Raw genomic sequence first — 19430 nt, forward strand, 5'->3', positions numbered from 1 at the left:
GGTAACTTCCAAAATCAATTGCCCCAAGTTCAACTGTAAGAATATTTTTAGTGTTCCTCTCTGAAATGCAGAATACATATTAATTTTGAGTGAATAATTTCTAGTACTGGAAACCATACCTGATCTGGTGGTTTCTTCTTCACTCAGTGAGAATCAATAGATTGATGTGGTGAGACAGTTACTTCGGGTGATCTAAAATGAAAAAGGCATTTTAAAATTAGGAAAAGAAACCTGAAAACTTCAATAATAATGGCATCATAATTTTTTTTTTTCAGTCAATCAGCAACATTTACTGTGTATCCACTGTGTACTGAGCCCAGTTTTATGTGGGCATGGAGATGTAAAAGAAAGAGTAGAGAGAATCTAGCTTAATGCTGATAAAGACTTGTGAAATAAATGAATAGTAAATTAAAATAGAAAAAATATCATCATCATTTTTCTGGATGACTAGTTTACAAATTATTTGGGAAGGAAAGATACCACATATTTGATATATATATTTATGTAATCATTCAAAAATATTTTAATTTGTATCACTTTTTATATGCTGAGCAGAGAGACATAGTACCTCCAAGCTTAAAGCTTTGGTTTCAAGGTGCATATACACTGTGGATACATAAAAAAACTAAAATTTCTGAGATCTCACTGTGTTCTGTGTTTGTCTTTATGAGGTTTATTGGCGAAATCACCTTTTCCTCAGAAATATCTTATTTCCACATGGTTATTTACATGGCAACTGAGATTAAGGTAATGAACACCATTTATAGTAGTGTCAAACTCAAGCCTGCTACTAATATCAATTTACTTTGACCACGACCCCAGGGGTAGTTACTAGACAATTCCCCAAAGGCTATAGGCAAACCAAAGATATGGATGGCAAATTGGTAAAGAAGATCAATAAAAATGATATAGGCCAATGAAATAAGACTTCATGTTTTATTTCTCATTATTGTATTTACAGTTAGAAAGTGTCTCGCATACTTAACAAAAGCAAGCTAAATTAGTAAGTGAGGAATGCCAGGAAGATATTTCTCAAATATCTATATCAAATATGTACCCAAATAATATAAATGCTTAGTACCATCTTTGAATTATCTATGATTACAATCTCTATTTAAAATAAATTATGGCATTGCATTTATAATTGGAGGAAAACATTATTTTGCCAGCTATAGCCACAGCAGTTTTAAATACACACAGAAACTTCTTAAATAGAGGTCCCTTGTTTTAATGTAATTTGATGTAGTTTTTCAAGTCTTTAATTGGTGTTTTTTAAAGATATACTGCTTTCTCTAAGAGGAAAAGAAGAATTTGGAGATCCCAGGTACTCTGAAAGGTAGAAGGGACAAGATGAAGGGAGGAGAACAGAGGAGGAAGAAGAGGAAAGAAGGAATCAATGAAATAGATGGCCATCCCCAAAGACTTCCAAATTTTCAGTAACATAGACAAAATTCATGTATAATGTGATATAGACATACTTTTGTATATATTGGAAAAAAGAATGCATTTCAGATGGAATTTACACAGCTTGGAAGAATATAAACTCCCTAGGTAATTAACACACATTTTAAGAAGAGCTATTTAAATTTCATATGCTATGAAATTCAGAGAGGTATTCAAAAAATTTCATGTAGATTAAAGATCTTGAAGAACTTAAATACCACAATAATATTATTTATGCAATATAAAATATAAATATTAATCTCAGTGTAGTAGGCTGAATAACCACTCCCCACCTCCAAGATGTGCACGTTCCGATCCCTAGAACCTGTGAATGTTCCCATGTATGGTAAAAGGGACTGTGCAGATGTGATTAAATTAAGGATCTTGAGATAGAGACATTATTCTGAATTATCTGGGTAGGCCCAAATATAACCAGAAAGATTCGTGTAAGTAAGAGATGGAGGTAAGAGGGACCATCACAGAGAGATTTAAAGATGCTATGCTGCTGGATTTGAGATGATAGAAGGGACCATATAAGCAAAGGATGCAGGGACCTGCAAAACTGCAAAAGGCCAGGAAACAAATTCTCCCCTAAAGAAAGACTCTAAATTTATGCTAAATTGTTAGAGCAACAATAAGAAACTAACACGCTAAGTAAAATCTTGATTAACGAGGAGTCAGATTTGGATTGAAACTATCAAAAGTTTTCAACACATGGTCAAATAATAAGAAAACAATCAGATTGTTTAGGTATATGTAGAGGGAGAGGATACACACCACTGAAGTGAAGCCCTTAATATGGTAAATTTTATTTTATGTAAAATTGTATATTATGCAAATTATATCTAAAAAAATCAATAAATCACCTGATGAATAAAGACTGCACAATAATAAGCAAGTTTTATTTTAATCTATTGTTTGAACCATTTCAATGCAACACTAATCTATTTTCTTTTGTTTTCTGAAAATATGGTGATAATGATAATGATGATGATAATCATAACAATTTTGATGAAGACAATAACCATGTTGCTTTTTGTCCAGGCTGATTCTTTTAGAGTCTGTTCCTAGCCTAAAGAAATATAATACATTAAAGAAAAAAAAAAAAAGAAAAAACACTTTCTAATTATAATACTCACCATTTAATTACTCGATTCTGATCCACTAGGGAGTCTGATCCACTCCCTAACATTGTTCCTTACTTCTTTTGGACCACCTTATTTTTTTATTGATTTCTACCCAACTTAACCTCAGCCCCAGATTCTTTTTGTCAACCTGATTCTACTCTGGATACCTCTTTCACCTCTGCTCCAGAGTGACCCTGTGATCTGCCTTTCAAGAGGAACCTAGTGCCTCGACTTGGTCTTCCTCTACACTGAGATACAGCTAGACAGTCCATCCCCAAATCCAGAGCAGATGATGGAAAGTATCTTTCTCTACATCATCGTCAATAGGATATTGATCAATATCATAACAAAAAGAAAAATGGAATTATGAAAAAAGGAATTAGTCAAGACAGTGCCCAGAAGGAAGGCTTTTTTTGTGGTGGAGCCTTGATGATAGTAAGGAGCTTGGTACATATGATGGGGGGATATGAGCTCAGATGTGGAGAGAGAGAGCAAATGAAGATGGTCCAGAAAATCCAGCTCCATCCTACTATAGCCCACAGCTAATAGTACTGTTGTAGACATTAGAGAAGATGGGAGAAAAAAATAAAACCTAATTGAGCTTAGCAGTTTTTCAGTTAACAATATTGAACACTGTATCAATAAAATATAACTCCAAGCATCCATCATAAGGATCATAATGAAATAAAGAGATTTGAGTGTTCAGTAAGATCTACTCTGAAGATTTTTATAACATTCACTTCTTGGATTCACATTTAAGAGGACTATGTCAACAGAAATCTTAGGAATATATTTTATGAAATAGCACTTTTATGTTTAAGCTGGTATTTAGTGACTGTGATGGGCCAAGAATTGTAATAATTACTTTCTGTGTATCATATTATTTAGTCATGATGATAAACACAAAATTTGGTACTATCTTTTTTATTTTATAAACTATAAAACTAAAGATCAAAGAAATTAAATAACTTTACCCGATTGGTAAACACTGATACAGATTCAATTTTATGTCTGTCCTACTACAAACTTGTGCTTTAAACTCTTTTGGGATATAACATAAATTTATATACAAATAGTGTAGTGTGTTGCCACTACTAAAGCCAAAATTTCAGCTTTAAAAAAAGATCATTTGGGTCTTCTATAAAACGTAGATCATGTTATTCACAAGACAAAGTGTCTTTGTGCTGTATTTATTGCCCTTTTCTCTCATTTGAGGATATATGACTGATAGAAAAGAGCTGAATAGTCTCATAGAGAGAGCCCTTTCCTTCTTTCAGCATTTTGGCACTATTGCAAAAAGACTGTCCCAATTTCAAAGGACAGATGCAACGACTAATGGCAAATAAGTAATGGAAGCTTTTATGGGTGACTCAGTAAGTTATCAAAACTGAAAATATATAGAAAAGTGTCACTCTGGAAAAGAGAATTATTTAAAGCCACTCCTAATAAAGTGATGCCAGAAATTAACAAAACACATCAGTTTCAGAGATCTATAATTAATCTTATCAGTGGATGTGGCAGGATAGATTCCTATTTAAACTTGCATCTTGATGAGACTTCTCGCTCATGTGCTGTATCAGTACAGAACTCACTAGGGACTCAAGGGATCTAAATCCATCACAGTGATTTTATATTCCAGTTCATGCTCGTTGCATGCCCTGACTTGTGCTTGGTGGCATTAAATAGCTAACTAACTGTGACCATGGTGTTGTTGAAAAAGCAGCAGCTTTTAGTGCATTTTTTATACACACTGTTGAAGAACAAATATAAAATTAAAAAGTCTCTGTCCAAGGCTTGAGATAGAATTAATGGTCAGGGGGAAAATGCAATCTGTGCTTAGTTCCTGTAACTGAATTATATTACAAAGCTTTCTAAATATAGGTATGCATCATAGTCTGTAATGGTTAGAGTGAAATGTGAAGGATCATAAGCAATAATTCTGTCATTAAATTTTAATGTGTAAGCACAACTTGGATAGGAAAGCATGCTTCTAAACCTTACAATACTAGAGAAGGCAAATTATTTTGAAACCTGAGACATGAGTTAAGTTATTATCTTTCGGTACCACTTAAAACAGACAAAACAATTGCAGTTATGAGAAAAATGAAGATCTCTTAGTAAACAAATGGGTAAATTATAGAGTTTTATTTTGATCAGACTTATTTCCTGTTATTAAATTTGCTCTAGAAAAACATTTAAAAAGAAAAAGACTAAAGGAAAGGAGTTAATTGTTAGTTTTGCTCAGATGCTTTCTATTTGCCATTGTTCTTACTTTTTAAGTTTCTGTTGTTAATCAATAAAGCACAGCATGACACTAGGTTGTAATATGACACACCTTTCCTTTATCCATTTATTTAATTAACATTACAATAAAGTTAATAAAATAGAGAAGTGCTTCTATTATCAGAATAGCAAAAATGACAAAAGAACAGTAGTTTAAATTCTCAAATTTAAGTCCAAGTAATTTGTAATCTGCATAGTGTCGGAGAGGTAGGATATGATCTATTCTGCGATGTGCATTAGAATAGTGGATAGTAAAACAGAAATAAGTATATATATTATATACATAGCAGGTAAAAGTCTAGGACTTACTGGATCGAGTTACAGTGATTTCTTGATATTCTGTGTGGGAACCTCCTTGCTTTAATGTGAGTCAGAGTAATTTTAGATAGCTGCTATTCTGTGGGCCCATTTTAGGCCATTTGCCTTGAATTGGCACCAAACATTAATTTTCTTAGTATTTTATTGAATAGGAACACTATATTATATGCTTATTTTGTCTATTTGTTGATTTTGTCTATTTGTCGCTGCGATGGAGGTTTTATGGTGATAATGATTGTCTCTCTTTCAGCCTTTTTACCCAAAGACTTTTGAAGATTGTATTTACTTTGATGGTTTGTGAGGACCCAAAGACCATCTGGTATCTAACATGCAGACATCAGATTGTAATTGTTTTTCTCTAGGTGCTTCCATCCAGGTTTGTCAAGGGTTCAGACCCATGGGGATAAAGGAAGTAGTGATCATTTATCATCATAAAGGTTTGAAAAGTTTTCCCAGAGCAGCCGTATTCACAATTTTGTGTATTTTCTCATGCAGAGTTACTCTGGAATCTGTTTCTTTCTTTATCTTTATTTCTTTGTAATATTTTGTTCACTTGCTAATGTTTACTGTACTCATACTGAATTTCTTCCACTTTCTAGAATGCATCCCATGCCTCACTGTCTCTGGTCCTTCAGTCCATCTGTCTGGAATAGTCTTTTTCCTTCGATCCCACTGCTGTGTTCAGCTGGTGGACTTTTACTCATCCTTAAGGTCAGTCCAGGTGTCACTTCTCTCAAGAAATATTTCCTGACTCTCTGAATCTAGGTTTGGTGTCCCTGTTACACGATCTCATATTATCACTGATGTTCCTATCACAAGGTTTACCATTCCCATCACCACCTCCATTATAATTATTTGACTGACTGCTTCCAATGGAGAAGCTCCCTGAAGGCCTAGTCTATGACATGCTTATTCATCTTTCTGTCTCCACATATTTATTAGTCCCTAATATAGGCATAAATATAAATATATATAAACATATGTATATGTATAGTGGTAAAGAATTTGGACTTTATCCAGTGATGAGTAGAAATATCACTATGTCATGAAAATATATGATCACTAACGTTCTCTGAAAAACTGGAAAATGCCAAATTCTTTAACATATTTTGTTTATAAAGAAAAGAAAGATTCAAAATATGAAAACAACCTTCCATTTAATATACTCTTGGAATATCTCTCTCAGGTCTGGGTCTTGAGATTCCAAATTTTTGTCATCTAGAGAACTCAGATATGCAGTTCAGCCCTTCACTGATCACACTGGATTCATAAGTGAGCTAATCTGTAGGCTTTTATGACACTTGCTCTGTGGTATGAGTGCTGGAGGCTGTCACAACTTTTCATTAAAAGGAGATAAGATGTGGACCACGATTAGAATGATCTGCAATGCTATTAGCAAGATTATGACATGCATTTTACCATATTATAATGTAAGATGCAATATTTTTCTAGGTGATTATTTTTTCACAGTTACTTATTTAATTATTCTATAAAACACCCTTCCACCACTACTACAATTTTGTTTTTTGCTTCTCAAGATTTGTATACCTTTCTGAGGCACTCAGCAAGGTGTGCCTCATGAGGTGCTATTAGTCTGTGTTGCTGTTTAATTCTAAGCTCCTCAGTCTCTTCTATTTTTTAAAAACATCTGAGGGGCAAACATGCCCTTGTGTCACATATCCATCTCATGCTGGTTTCTGTAATGCCTGGGATCTGAATCACAATGTCACCAATTAAATTATGACTGGGATTAGATTAGTGGCAGGTACAATATGAGACATATGAATTGATACATATAAATTATGATATAGAGACTAGGCACACGAACCAAGGTTTTTGGATTTGATTACCACTAATGTGTTCATGTTTCATCTCCTTATATCACTCCTATCTGTGACTGGTGTCTGAAAGCACAGGATTCTAATGTGATTTAATCAATCGATAAGCTGTGATTTAGCTTCTTTGATGATGAGACTAGCATCTTGCTGGTCTCTGAGACAGTCATCACTGTGGGAGGAACCCTGAATGGGGGAAAAACCACTACTTTTAAATGGCTACTAAGTACCAACCATTGTGAGAACGTCTTCGACATACATTATTGAGACAAGTCAGAGAGGTAGGGATTACTACTTCAGTTTTACACATATGGAAACCGAGGTTCAAGTTAAGTTTTAGAGCAACCAGGGAAGGCATTTGGGGTTTGAATCCAGGTATGTCCAAAGCCTAGGCAGCCAAGGAACAGTAGTGCTGCTGAAGCTTTAATTAGGAGCAGGTTACATACATCTTTTCTCTATGTTGCAATCACTTAGGGAGACTAGGAAGAGGTAGACAGATGCTTCCCCAGGAAACATAAAAATACTTATTATTCTTTTATATAATTTATGGACTCTCTGAAACTCATCCACAGATGCCTGGATCTCAGAGTAAGGACTCTCAACCTACAAGGCAGAAACCCAGTCTCATAAACTTTTGTTTCCCAATTGGTGCCTAGGATCTCTGCCAGGCACAGACTTGGGTCAACAATATAAAGACTGTTGAATAGAAAAAAGAAATTAATGAATGAAAGACTAAATAAAGTATTTCTTCACTCTTCATTGTTAAACCAAATTATGCCTATTCAGGTGTTTGTCTTACTTATATATCACTGAGTCTCACAATTTAAAATTTATTGATTATCTCCTAAATGCCATGTTCTTGTTAGTCTATATGCATTATTTAATTTAATCCTTACCATAGCTTTCAGTCATATAAATCTTAAAGTCAACATTAGAATAGTACCTGACACAGAGTAGGAAAAATTAGGTTATAGAAAAAATATAATGTGTTCAGTAATACTAGCATTGATTATACACTTATATGTAATACACAAATTTAAATGCCTTACATATATTATCCTAGCTTAACTCTCACAACTCTATGAAGCATGTGTTCATACTAATTCTGTTTTACTAAAGATATAGTTGAGATTTAGAGCAAACAAAATGTCTTGTCCATGGTCAAAAAGTTATTAAAGAACAGAACCAAGATTTGAATCCGGTGATTTCTGACCTTAAATCTCATGGAACGTGAGACACAGAGAGAAAATAATGTGTCTACAGCCACACAGCTACTAGGTCAAAGTTGGGAGATTATGCCCACTGTTCTTTTCACTGCATTTTCATTCTTCATTCCACCATTGTTGTGGACTAAATATTGTGCCTCTGCCAAAATAAAATTCATATGTTGAAATTTTATTCTCTGACGTGATGATACTAGGTGGAGGGACCTCTTGAAGGTAATTAGATCTTGAGGGTGGAGCCTCAAGAATAGAATTAGTGCTCTTATAAGGAGAAACACAAGAGCATGCTTTCTCTTTCTCTCTACTACCTGCCATGTGAGGCTACAAAAAGAAGACAGCTATCTATAAACCATGAAATTAGCCTTCACCAGCTACCAGATCTCCCAGCATAATGTCTTGGACTTCACAGTCTCTAGAACTATGAGAATAAAGGTCTGTTGTTTCAGCCCTGTCTACAGTAATTTGTTATAGCAGCTGAAATGAACCAAAACAATCCTTTAATATTACAAAATTGATAGGCATCACTTTCCCAATAGCCCTGATTTATAATGTGTTGGCACTAAAGTTATGGTCTCTGTAGTTCAAGAAAAGACAGAGACTAAGTTGACTTACAAAACTTAGGAGTTTCATTAACCTTATGATGCTCCCAACATTTTTGGAATAGAGACATCAAATATACTGCAAATGCTTAAACTTGACCTAAAGCTTATTTAGGCTAGAGAACTTTCCATATTTATCCGTTTTCATCTCAATTTGTTTCTGTACTGAAACTACAGCAATTGCATTCCATAATAACCAGTCAAAAGAATTATGAAAAGAGGCAAAACATACCTCTTGGCATTTTATTTTATGAGATTTGATTAATTATAACACTATTTGTTAGAATGTATGTCAAAAGTAAAGTAGAGGATCCTCTTCAAAGACTTTCCTCCCCATCTAATTAGGAATAAATAGTAACTTCTCTCAGAAGCAAAATTTACTCAAAGACCTGTGCTAACATTCTTAAATATCTGCTAGCCATAATAAAGAAATCAATGTACTTTATGTTCTTAGCTCCCACAATTTAGTCTAAATATTTGCCCTGGCATGCTTATGCTGGTCCAAGCAAGCATTAGGCCATGGCCTGTTCCTCTTCTTTATTTGAAGGTGTTTTTACCTTTCTCAGCATTCCACAATTTACTTCCTCCTTCCTTTGTTCTCCTCTGCCTTTGCCTCTTTTAAAAAGTTCTAAGTTGCTAGCCAATCAGGACAAATACAGGATGTGAGGTCCCGTTCTAGTCAGTGGAAACCGGACACAGCAGTAGGGTGGATGCATCAGGTTATAAATGACCTTGTCTCCTTCATTCAGTGTACTCTCGTGGCAAAACTGCTGGCGAGTGCACCCCTTCTACAGAAAGTAAAAAAATGGCCTTTCCAAGGAAATTAAATTTATGTTCAAGTGCTATTTCTTTATGGCAGCAGGGAATAAACATTTCTAACAATGTAGAATTTGTAACTACTTCTAGGCATCTGACATTATGATATTTAATTATATGCTTTAAGTCTATGTGTGCTTTCCCCATACATTAATTACAGAGTTACATACATTCCCCTTAACAAATAAAAGTAAATTTTAAACTATAGGAAAATATAAAGTGTGGGTTTTTACATCAAAAAGACAAGTATTTAAATCTTGTCTTCATTCATTGATAGTTGTGAAAACTTTGGCAACATATCTGTCTCATCTAAATCACAGTTATATCCCCAGTAAAACAGAGATAGTAGGATAGGTTTCTCATAGTTATAGATATTAATGTAAGATAATATAAATAAAGCACTGGGAATAGTTCCTGCACACAAAAAGTACTTAATACATATTAATTTTATTAAATAAGTATCTTATATTCTTCCTAAGACTTAGACTTGCTTGCTTTGTGGTAGTCTCAGATCTCTCTCTCTCTCTATTTCTCTTCCTACCTATTTCTACCTATTTATCCATCTAGCCATCCATGTAACCTTTTATCTAAATTAGTCTCATTTAGTCTTCACCCTGATATTTCATTGTTATCCCCATTTCATGAAACAGAAAACTAATGCTCAGAGAGGTTAAGTAAATTGTTAAAAATTACACATTTGGTAAAACTGAATTTCCTTGCATACATCTTTTTCTGTCTGTGACTGCTGTGATCATAAAGGAATCATAGACAGTTCCAATACGAACCGAAAACAAAATATGCACAATGGCCTTGCCCCTGATGCTACTTAAAGCTTCTGTAGCAGGTCTTATGCAAAGAATATAGAGCTCAAAATTTGAGCTAAGTTTAAATCCTGGGTAACTATGGTCAATTAAATCACTCGACCTCTCAGAGACTCATTTTTGTCTCATCTACCAAATGGGAATAAAAATAATATAGGTATCCTTGCTATTTTTGTATCTTTTGTGATAAAGAAGCTTCTTCATGCAGTATATAAATAGCCTAAGTGCTGTAAACAGATGGCTTTGTACTCCAGGTGAAATGCCTACTGCAGGACTATGTATTTTAGGTTATCAAAAACCCCTGTAAGCAGCAAGCATTCAATAGATGTTTGTTGATTAGTTTAATAAAACATTTTGGAAACAATTTACAGAATAACAAGTATATACATAGATTTGGATCTTTAAAGCTTAAAGTCTATTACATATGCAGCTCCTGCCTGGCAATGAATTTTTCTTTCACTACCCTGTAGTCCCAGGTTCAATACTTTGTTCATTTAACTCTATTTAGCTAAATATTGACTCGTTCATAAGGTTATGTGAAGGAAATATTATGGTCAATTTGTGTAGCTTGGCAACAACTAAAATTACAATGGAGATTCCATAATCACTACTATTTAAGTTTATGAACATTTTTGAGAAAGTAACACAAAGTAAGTTTCATAAGAATTTAAGGGAGTTTGATTAGCATTATAAATTATGTTTTTGTGACTTTTTCAGTGTTTTTCCACTTCAGTGCAAATGTGATTGAGAAGGCAGCTGTCATCTCTTATCATGTGACAGACAAAAATTGTTATTGATTATGATTAACTTTATGAATTTATCAAATTATTAGTTGCAAGTTCCAAATGCATTTTTATAAAGGACTGAAGTATACAGAATAGAAAATATAGCTTTATGAATTATCTTGCAGTTTACACTTCTACTGACAATTCTAATCATTTGTTTAAACACAAAACCTTGTATTTATTGAACAAATTAAGGCTTAGTTAAGAAACTCAAATAAAAGTTCCTTAGTTCCTTTTCATTTCACATTATCATGCCATCTGTCACTAAAGTACACAAATTATCTGCTTCACTCACTTTCTATATTCAATGTCCACTGGCTTCCTAAATCTGCATTCAAATGTTTCCTCCTCCTCCTCCTCTACTACCTCTGAGGGCGGGCCTAAGGAAGGGCCTTCTCTTCTGCACAGTTATTCCAGGTTCCTACTCAGTCTCCCATCTGTTTTCAGCCTTTCTCATTCCTGACCTAGCATGACTGGTGATTCATAAAATCCCATCCCGGGCATCTGCCTTCTGAAAAGTTGATAGAATTCAGGTTGGCCCTTCTGTACTCCTGGATACAGGCTGGTTGTAAGCCTCAAGGTTTTTATCCTCTGCAGATGACCACTGAGCCTGCTAAAGCTCCAACTTCTGAAGCCTCACACCAGTGGGGGCAACTATGCCCCTATTCTATCCTCAGAAAGAGTATGAACTATTATCAATATTTTTTCCACACCATCCCCAGTTCTCTTGCTAAACATATCTGACTCTTACATAGCTCATTAATGATGCTTTTTTTGCTGTATGGTGTAGCTTGTAACAATGTGGCAGCAAATACATACTTTCATTTCCTATCACATGCATTGTTTTGTGATAGTTTTGCACATGCTGTTGCCTTTCTTAGAATTATCATTTGCCTGTCTCTCGCCTAGAGAATATCAGCTCATGCTTCAAAGCCCATTTTCTGTATGAATCCTTCCTTCATGCAACTCTCCTGCTCCTTAACACAAGAAGTTGGCAGCTCCATCCTCTGCACTTTATAGCACTTTGATTTTAAGAATATCTCCCATCTAAAACTCATGCTGTATTTGAGTTGGATATGTATGCTCCTGTCTCCCTGACAAGATGACAAATTCCCTGAGGGAAGGAATCATGATATGCTCATTTCTATATCTCTAAGGCATGCCACAGTATTTGCACATAAGTATGACACAATAAAAATCTTGTTTGAATTTTTGAATTCCTATTTAAAGGATGTCCTTTCTAGAAAATGAAACATGGAAGAGATGCTGGAATTGGAAGTGATACACAGCAATGGGAGAGAAACTAGCACTTGGTGTCCTGTCCTAAATTAATAATGTTCAAGTCAAAAATCTGAAACAAGATGCTAGTCATGAATGCGACAAGTGGTTCACACGGTGCTATGATATATTAAGAAGCAAGGGAGGAAAACAATCATTTATTAAGCACTTAGCATATACCAGCCAGCATTCTAGGCATTTTAATAGTCTTAACTCACTTAATGTACACGACCTCGTGAGTGATATATAATTCCTACAGCATTGGCAGGAGTTGTCGTTCAGTGAGATGAAGTGGTTTGCCTGCAATGTCATTGCTGGGAATTTGAGAGCTAAGTTTTCAAACCAAGTTTGTGCATGTCAAGAATTAAACTTTTTCACTTATAAATGCCCACTTCAAAGTCACATACAGAGTAGGAACTCGATGGGTATTGACAATAATAGTTTTAGTAATGAACATTTCCAACATTTGGAAATGCTGTACTGAGTGCTTATTTTGAGACAGGGACTCCGCTGAGCATCAGGGACATAGAGGTGAATTAGACACACCTTTAAAGGCTTTCAAATGTATTTGAATTGAATTGAACTTAAAGCTTAGTCTATTCAACCTTAAAGTAATTCTGTGGTTTATCAAACAAACAGAAAGTGCTTAGTTTTGTTTGGCTTTGTTTTGCTTCTGTGACTATAGGAGGAAGGGGAAGACTCTCTTTATCAAACAGTGTGGAGGCCAGAGGCTCTCTTCCATGCCAGGCGAGTGGCTACGATAATTACCAAAGGAGCTGAAGACACCAGTTCCTTCCAATTAGCTTCTGTTACTGAGTGCTTCTGACTGCTTGCCTGACAGCCACAAGCAGATGGAGGGAGAGGAGTGCACACAAGATTTCTTTCCATTGCGTAGTTCACAGATTAAAGGCACTGTCAAGAGCAAGTCGGAGTTGAGGAATTGATTTATTTGGCGCTGAGTGTGTGGGGAAGGGTTGCTTCTGAGTCATTACAAACAAGACTGAGGAAATTTAATATTATGTTCTACCTCTTTGTACACAAACTAAACATTCCTTTTTTCGTTTGTTTTTTTCTTTTCAGATGCATTTACTCTGAGGGTCTCACTACCCCAAAATATGACTAGGTCCAGCTTCTTTAAATTCCAGCCCTTAACAACTTTAGGGGTAGCTATTGAAACTGTGATGACCCTGGCTCAAATGCTTTCTGGGGGCTATAGATGAAGAATGAGAGTGAGTGACCATTAGACAACGTAGAGAGGACCTCAGAGAAACTGATCTAGGCCAAAGAGAAAGTGGTCTAGGTTACCAGGCCCAAAGGAACATCATTATAATAACATCTTCACAATAATAGAAATGCAATCATAGCAGCCACTCGAACAGCATCTACCTGTGCTAGGCCTTTCTAGAGCTTTATGTGTTTGTAAGTGTTCATTTTAACATTCACTACATTTTAACCTTACTACACGAGGTAAGGACTATTCTGTTCACTTAACAAATGAGGAAACCAAGAAAGAGAAAGGTTAGGTAATTTGCTCAAGAATAAGGGGCTTGTAAATAGAGGGATTGGATAGTGAAATCTAGCCCAGCTTGTGTTGGTTTAAAAGCCAAAACGATTTGCAAGAGACATGATACCACATTGACAGTCTATATAAAATATCAGGAAAGTGCTGTGTATACATATAAATGTATGTGTGGATGGTTATGAATACATGCACACATGTCCACACATATGTGTATAGGGGTGTATGTGTGTACTATGTGTGTGTGTAGAAAGAGCTAGACCGTGCAAAATTTCTTCCTGGATTAGCATCCATTGATGATTCTTTACTAATATAGTTTTTACTATGACAATGCAAAAAATTAATTTTCTAACTTATATACTCCTTCCACCTTAACCAGTGGGCACTTAGCATTTTATTATAATCCTTCTCCTCTCTTTCATTGATTGATGTATTAATTTATGTATTATTTAGTATGGCCAAATAAATTCCTATTTTTTCAATGGTTTATAATTCTATATTGTACTTAAATATTTTGGTGTTCAAGTTGTCCCAGGTTTGGGCAGTGGAAGTCCTATCAATCTAAATTCTATGTTCTGATGACATACTTCTATTACTTTTTGAAGTATTTCCTAACTTTCTAGCATAAGAAGATATTCCAGGCTCATCTTGTACCTACCCTGCCTAGTCCTGAAGTCAGCCTCTTCTCTCAGGTCTCTGCTTCATGATAGTATGAAATAGTGTTAAGTAACAAGATTTGGGAGTGAGGTTTACTCATTACTGTCAGGGTATCTTTGGATCTTGGCCCTGTCAGCAAACGGAGCTAGAAAACATATGCAGGTGTATGTATATAAATACATCCAATTATACATACATACATACAAATGCATTCACAAATGTACAATGCACAGAAACAGGCATACACACAAACACATATTTTAGAAATCATGAATTCACACAGATTCCTCAAATTCCAATCCAGCACCCAAAAAAGGTTTTGTTAGTTTGTTTTTTTTGCCTCCTATCATTCTATGTCTGTATTATATGTCTATCACAGTAAAAACCCTTGTTCCCATTATCGGCATATTAATTCATTGACTTGATCCTATAACACACCTAAAATGCTTTCAGATTTTCTTTGACAATACCGCTACCAAAAAACTAAACAAGATCCCGAACTTCCTCAAAAGACTTTGGTGTTTGTTGACGTTTCTTCCTCATACTCACACTGCCCATAACTGAGGGTATATAGTCAAATACTATGAAAATGTTACCTTGCATTAAACCTTCTTTTTCTTCTTACTGTGTTTCCTTTCAATTCAGTTTTATGTTATTTCCTTCTAATTCTTACCAATTTTAGTTTTGAATATCTAGAACATTAATATATTTTCAAAGGTCAAAACTATACAAAAAGGGACACAAAAATTATTATTTCCTCCTTATCTCTTTCATCCCATTTTCTGCCTACCTCATCCCTTAAAAATAAGCAATTCCCATTGTTTTCTGGCTTTTTGCATACACAGTCAGATATATTTATGTTTTCTTATTTTTGCTTCTTTCTTATGCTATATGTAGCACGTTATATATGCTTTTTTGTACTTTTTTTCACTTATCTCTTGGAAATCATATTAGTACAGACATAGTTCTCATTCTTTTGAATAACTACTTAGTACTCAATTGTGTATACATACCATAGTTTATTTAACCAATACCCTATGATTAAATATTTTGACAGCCTCCAATATTTTGCAAATATAAATGATGTAATAAATAAATTTGTGCATATGTGATTTCACATTTGTGGTGGTGTATTTTTAGTGTAAATCCCTACAAACGAGTGTTTTGGGTCAAAAGGTAAATACATATGTACATGTACAACCTTTATGGGGGTTATACTATTCTATATTCTCACCAGCAAAGTATGAAAGTGCCTATTTTCCCACAACCTAAGCAATGGACTGTATTACAAAGTTTTTCAATTTTTGGCAATCTACAACATGATAAATAGTTCCTTGCTGCAGTATTAATTTGCATTTCTCTTGTCATGCAGAAAGAGTAAAGCTGAACAACTTTTAGAAAGTTTAAAGATCACTTTTATTTCTCTTTTTGGGAATTATCTGTTAAAGACTTTTTGCTAATTTTTCTATAGGATTTTTGCTCTTTTTAAAAATATTTAAAAGTCCTTTATAAATTGGGAATATTAATTTTTTTCTCTTCAATGTGTATTGGGAATATTTATTCCTAATTGGTTATATTTGTTTTTAATTTTTCATATTAAAATTTTGTTTCTTTTTTACAATTTCAACTTTTATTTTCAATTCATGGGGTATTTGCACAGGTTTGTAACATGGGTGTATTGTGTGACACAGAGGTTTGGGGTACAATTCATCCCATCACCCAGGAAGTGAGCATGGTATAATTTTCTTTTTTTTTTTTCAACTTTTATTTTAGATTTGGGAGTATATGTGCAGGTTTACTACATGGGTAGATTTTGTGTCACTGGGGTTTGGTGTACACAAGTTTTCACCACTCAGGTGGTGAGCATAGTACTAGGTATATAGTTTTTTAGCTCTCACCCTCCTCCTACCTTCCCTCCACAAGGAGGCCCCCATGTCTGTTTCCTTCTTTGTGTCCATGTGTACTCAATGTTTAGCTCTTGCTTATAAGAAAGAACATGCAGTAGTTTCCTGTTCCTGCATTAATTTGCTGAAGATAATGACTTCCAGCTGTTTCTTATTTTTATGTAATCATATATATATGATTATATAAATATATATATTTAATTGTATATGAACTTTTACTCCTAGTTAAAAATATTTTTTTCTATACATCTGTTTATGAAATAATTTACCCATGCTTTCTTTTTTCTGTTAATAACATGTATATTTTCACAGCCAGCATTCTTTACTTGCTCTGGGTTATCTATAGCTGTGGTTTCCAAACAGTTCTATGGCACCTTATGGTTCCACAAAAGTGAGTCAGGAAGACTGAAAATGACTAACTTAAAACATATTTTCTCAGTTAAAACTTTTAATTAAAAACAACATATCCACTTAAATATGTCTGTCAAATCAAATATTCAACATATTGAAGATCATTAATACATTGAAATTTGCTGCCAACCAAAATCATTTGGATAAAGCTATCATAATATAGCTTCTCGTTCCATGACTTGACACAAAACTGAATCTTTGGGAATATGTTTTTGATTAAAAAGGGTGTAGTTCTTCCCTGATCTATTTTTAAATTTGATCCTATGTATGTTTGCTAAAAGCAAAACAAAACAAACTTCCACAAACCAGTACATCAGATGTGCCACGCTTAATTATGACTATGCAAAGCACAAGTATATCTTATCAGATGAGGAGCAAGTTAAATTTTAAAACATTACAGTGCAGGATGTCAGAGTATTGGTATTTGTGGAATTTAATGTGAGTTCTGAGTTCTTTTTGTCTGACTTCCATATTAAACCATGCTACAAACATTGGTTAAAAACCTATTGTGCATCAGATACTGCACTGGATCTCAGATATAAAGCAATAAAGAAAGCCTTCATGATTCGTACACTTCAGGACTCCAGGAAAGACTCATTAAACAATTAATTATAATAAAAGGTGATGAGAATTATGATAGAAGAAGAATTATAAGTTATGGGATTATATCATAGATGCATAACCCATAAGATGTGGAAGGTTTCCCTCAAAAAAAAAAAAAAAAAAACTGGGGAAAAATATTGAGACCTGAAAAATGACTATGAATAAGTAAAATGCCCTTAAATTGTTTTTCATATTGGGGTTTCTTATAGATTTTGGTCAAAATATAAAAGGAAGTTTCTATTCTTGATTAACAAGGTGCTTGAAGGATAGAAATCTAGGCCCCTTAAGATAACAAACAGAATCCCATAATCTTGAAGGCTTCCAGATGAACGACTCTATTATTCATCATCATCATCCACTCCTATATATGGCTAACTTATTTCATAAGACTTGTAAAGCTAATGAGATGAGAAATTATTCCAGATTATCCAGGTGGGCCCTCCATGTGATTACATGAATTCTTATAAAAAGGAAGCAGAGGGAGATTGGACGCGCGCACACACACACACACAGAGAAGGTGATGTGAAAATGGAACAGAGAAAGATTTGAAGCTGTTGGCCTAGAAAATTGGAGTGAAGGGGCCACAAGTTAAGGAATGCCAGCAAGCACCAGAAGTTGAAAGACAGAACATATGCGCCCATAAAATTTCAAGAGTATGAGGCTGGCAACACCTTGAATTCAAACCAGTGAAACTGATTAAGGACTTCTGGTTTCTAGCCACCGTGTTTACAGCAACTTGTTGCAGTAGCCACAGGAAACTAGGAGAAGTAGAAAGTTCTTCATTTGTAACAGGAAAAATCTGACATTAGTGAAGAAGGAAGCCTGGGGAGGGAACTGAAGGAATAGGGCAGAAAGCTAATTGGTATTAAGTAAATGAGTCAATCGACAGATCCTAAAATAATGTGACAGCATTGGGAATGGTGGAAAGCAAATGAAAATTCACTTGTAAAGTATCCCCAGCTACAATTATTGATGTGGGTGGTAAAGACAATTTTACAAAATTTAGATGAGGGTAAATACAGTTTCATAGTTTTGTGGTAATTTAAAAAGGGGAACATCTAACATTTGTCTATTGTAATCTTGCGTATGGGACAAAAATTGCTGCAATAGTAACTACTGGGCTGCATCAGAGTTGAACTTTCAGAGAGGAAAGCAAAGGCATTTTTTGCATACAGAAACAATCCCAATCTCTGGTTCATAACAAACCAGTGCTAAAGGGGAACTCAGAGGATCTGGCCGAGCCTTCTGGAGTCTTTTATCCAGCACTCTTGGTAACTGTTCATTTGACTTCTGCTTGTTTGACAAGCAACTTACTACCACTGCAGGCAGCAGGCAGTCCTGACACACAGTGCTGCCTGTTACACACTCATACAAAAAGTATTTGTCAAGTGCCTCTCTATATGCACTGGGTACTCTTTTGGTCCTAGGATTCAGGAATCTATAGGAAAGACTCACAGAGTGTTCCTTCTGGTGAAAGATAAATAATAACCAAGAAATCCAATACATTAGCAAAATAAAAATCAGATATTGACAATAAGTGTTAGAAAGAAGTTTAAATACAGTATTTATTATTTATAGTACAGAATATTGAATATTAAAACTCTGTGCTCAGGAAAGGCATCTCTGAGGAGGCAACATTTTTGAGCTGAGACCTAAATGACAAGTAAGGACCAGCTGCACAAAGGTCTGGGCCAAAGCACTCCAGGCAGACAGGTAACAGACCTGCAAGTGCTCAAGGCTGAGAATGAGCTTGGTGTGTTTAGGGAGCACACGAGAGTTCAGTATTGCTGCCACATAGTAAAGTGTA

Source organism: Theropithecus gelada, chromosome 14, assembly GCF_003255815.1.
Source record: "Theropithecus gelada isolate Dixy chromosome 14, Tgel_1.0, whole genome shotgun sequence".
Lineage (NCBI taxonomy): Eukaryota > Metazoa > Chordata > Mammalia > Primates > Cercopithecidae > Theropithecus > Theropithecus gelada.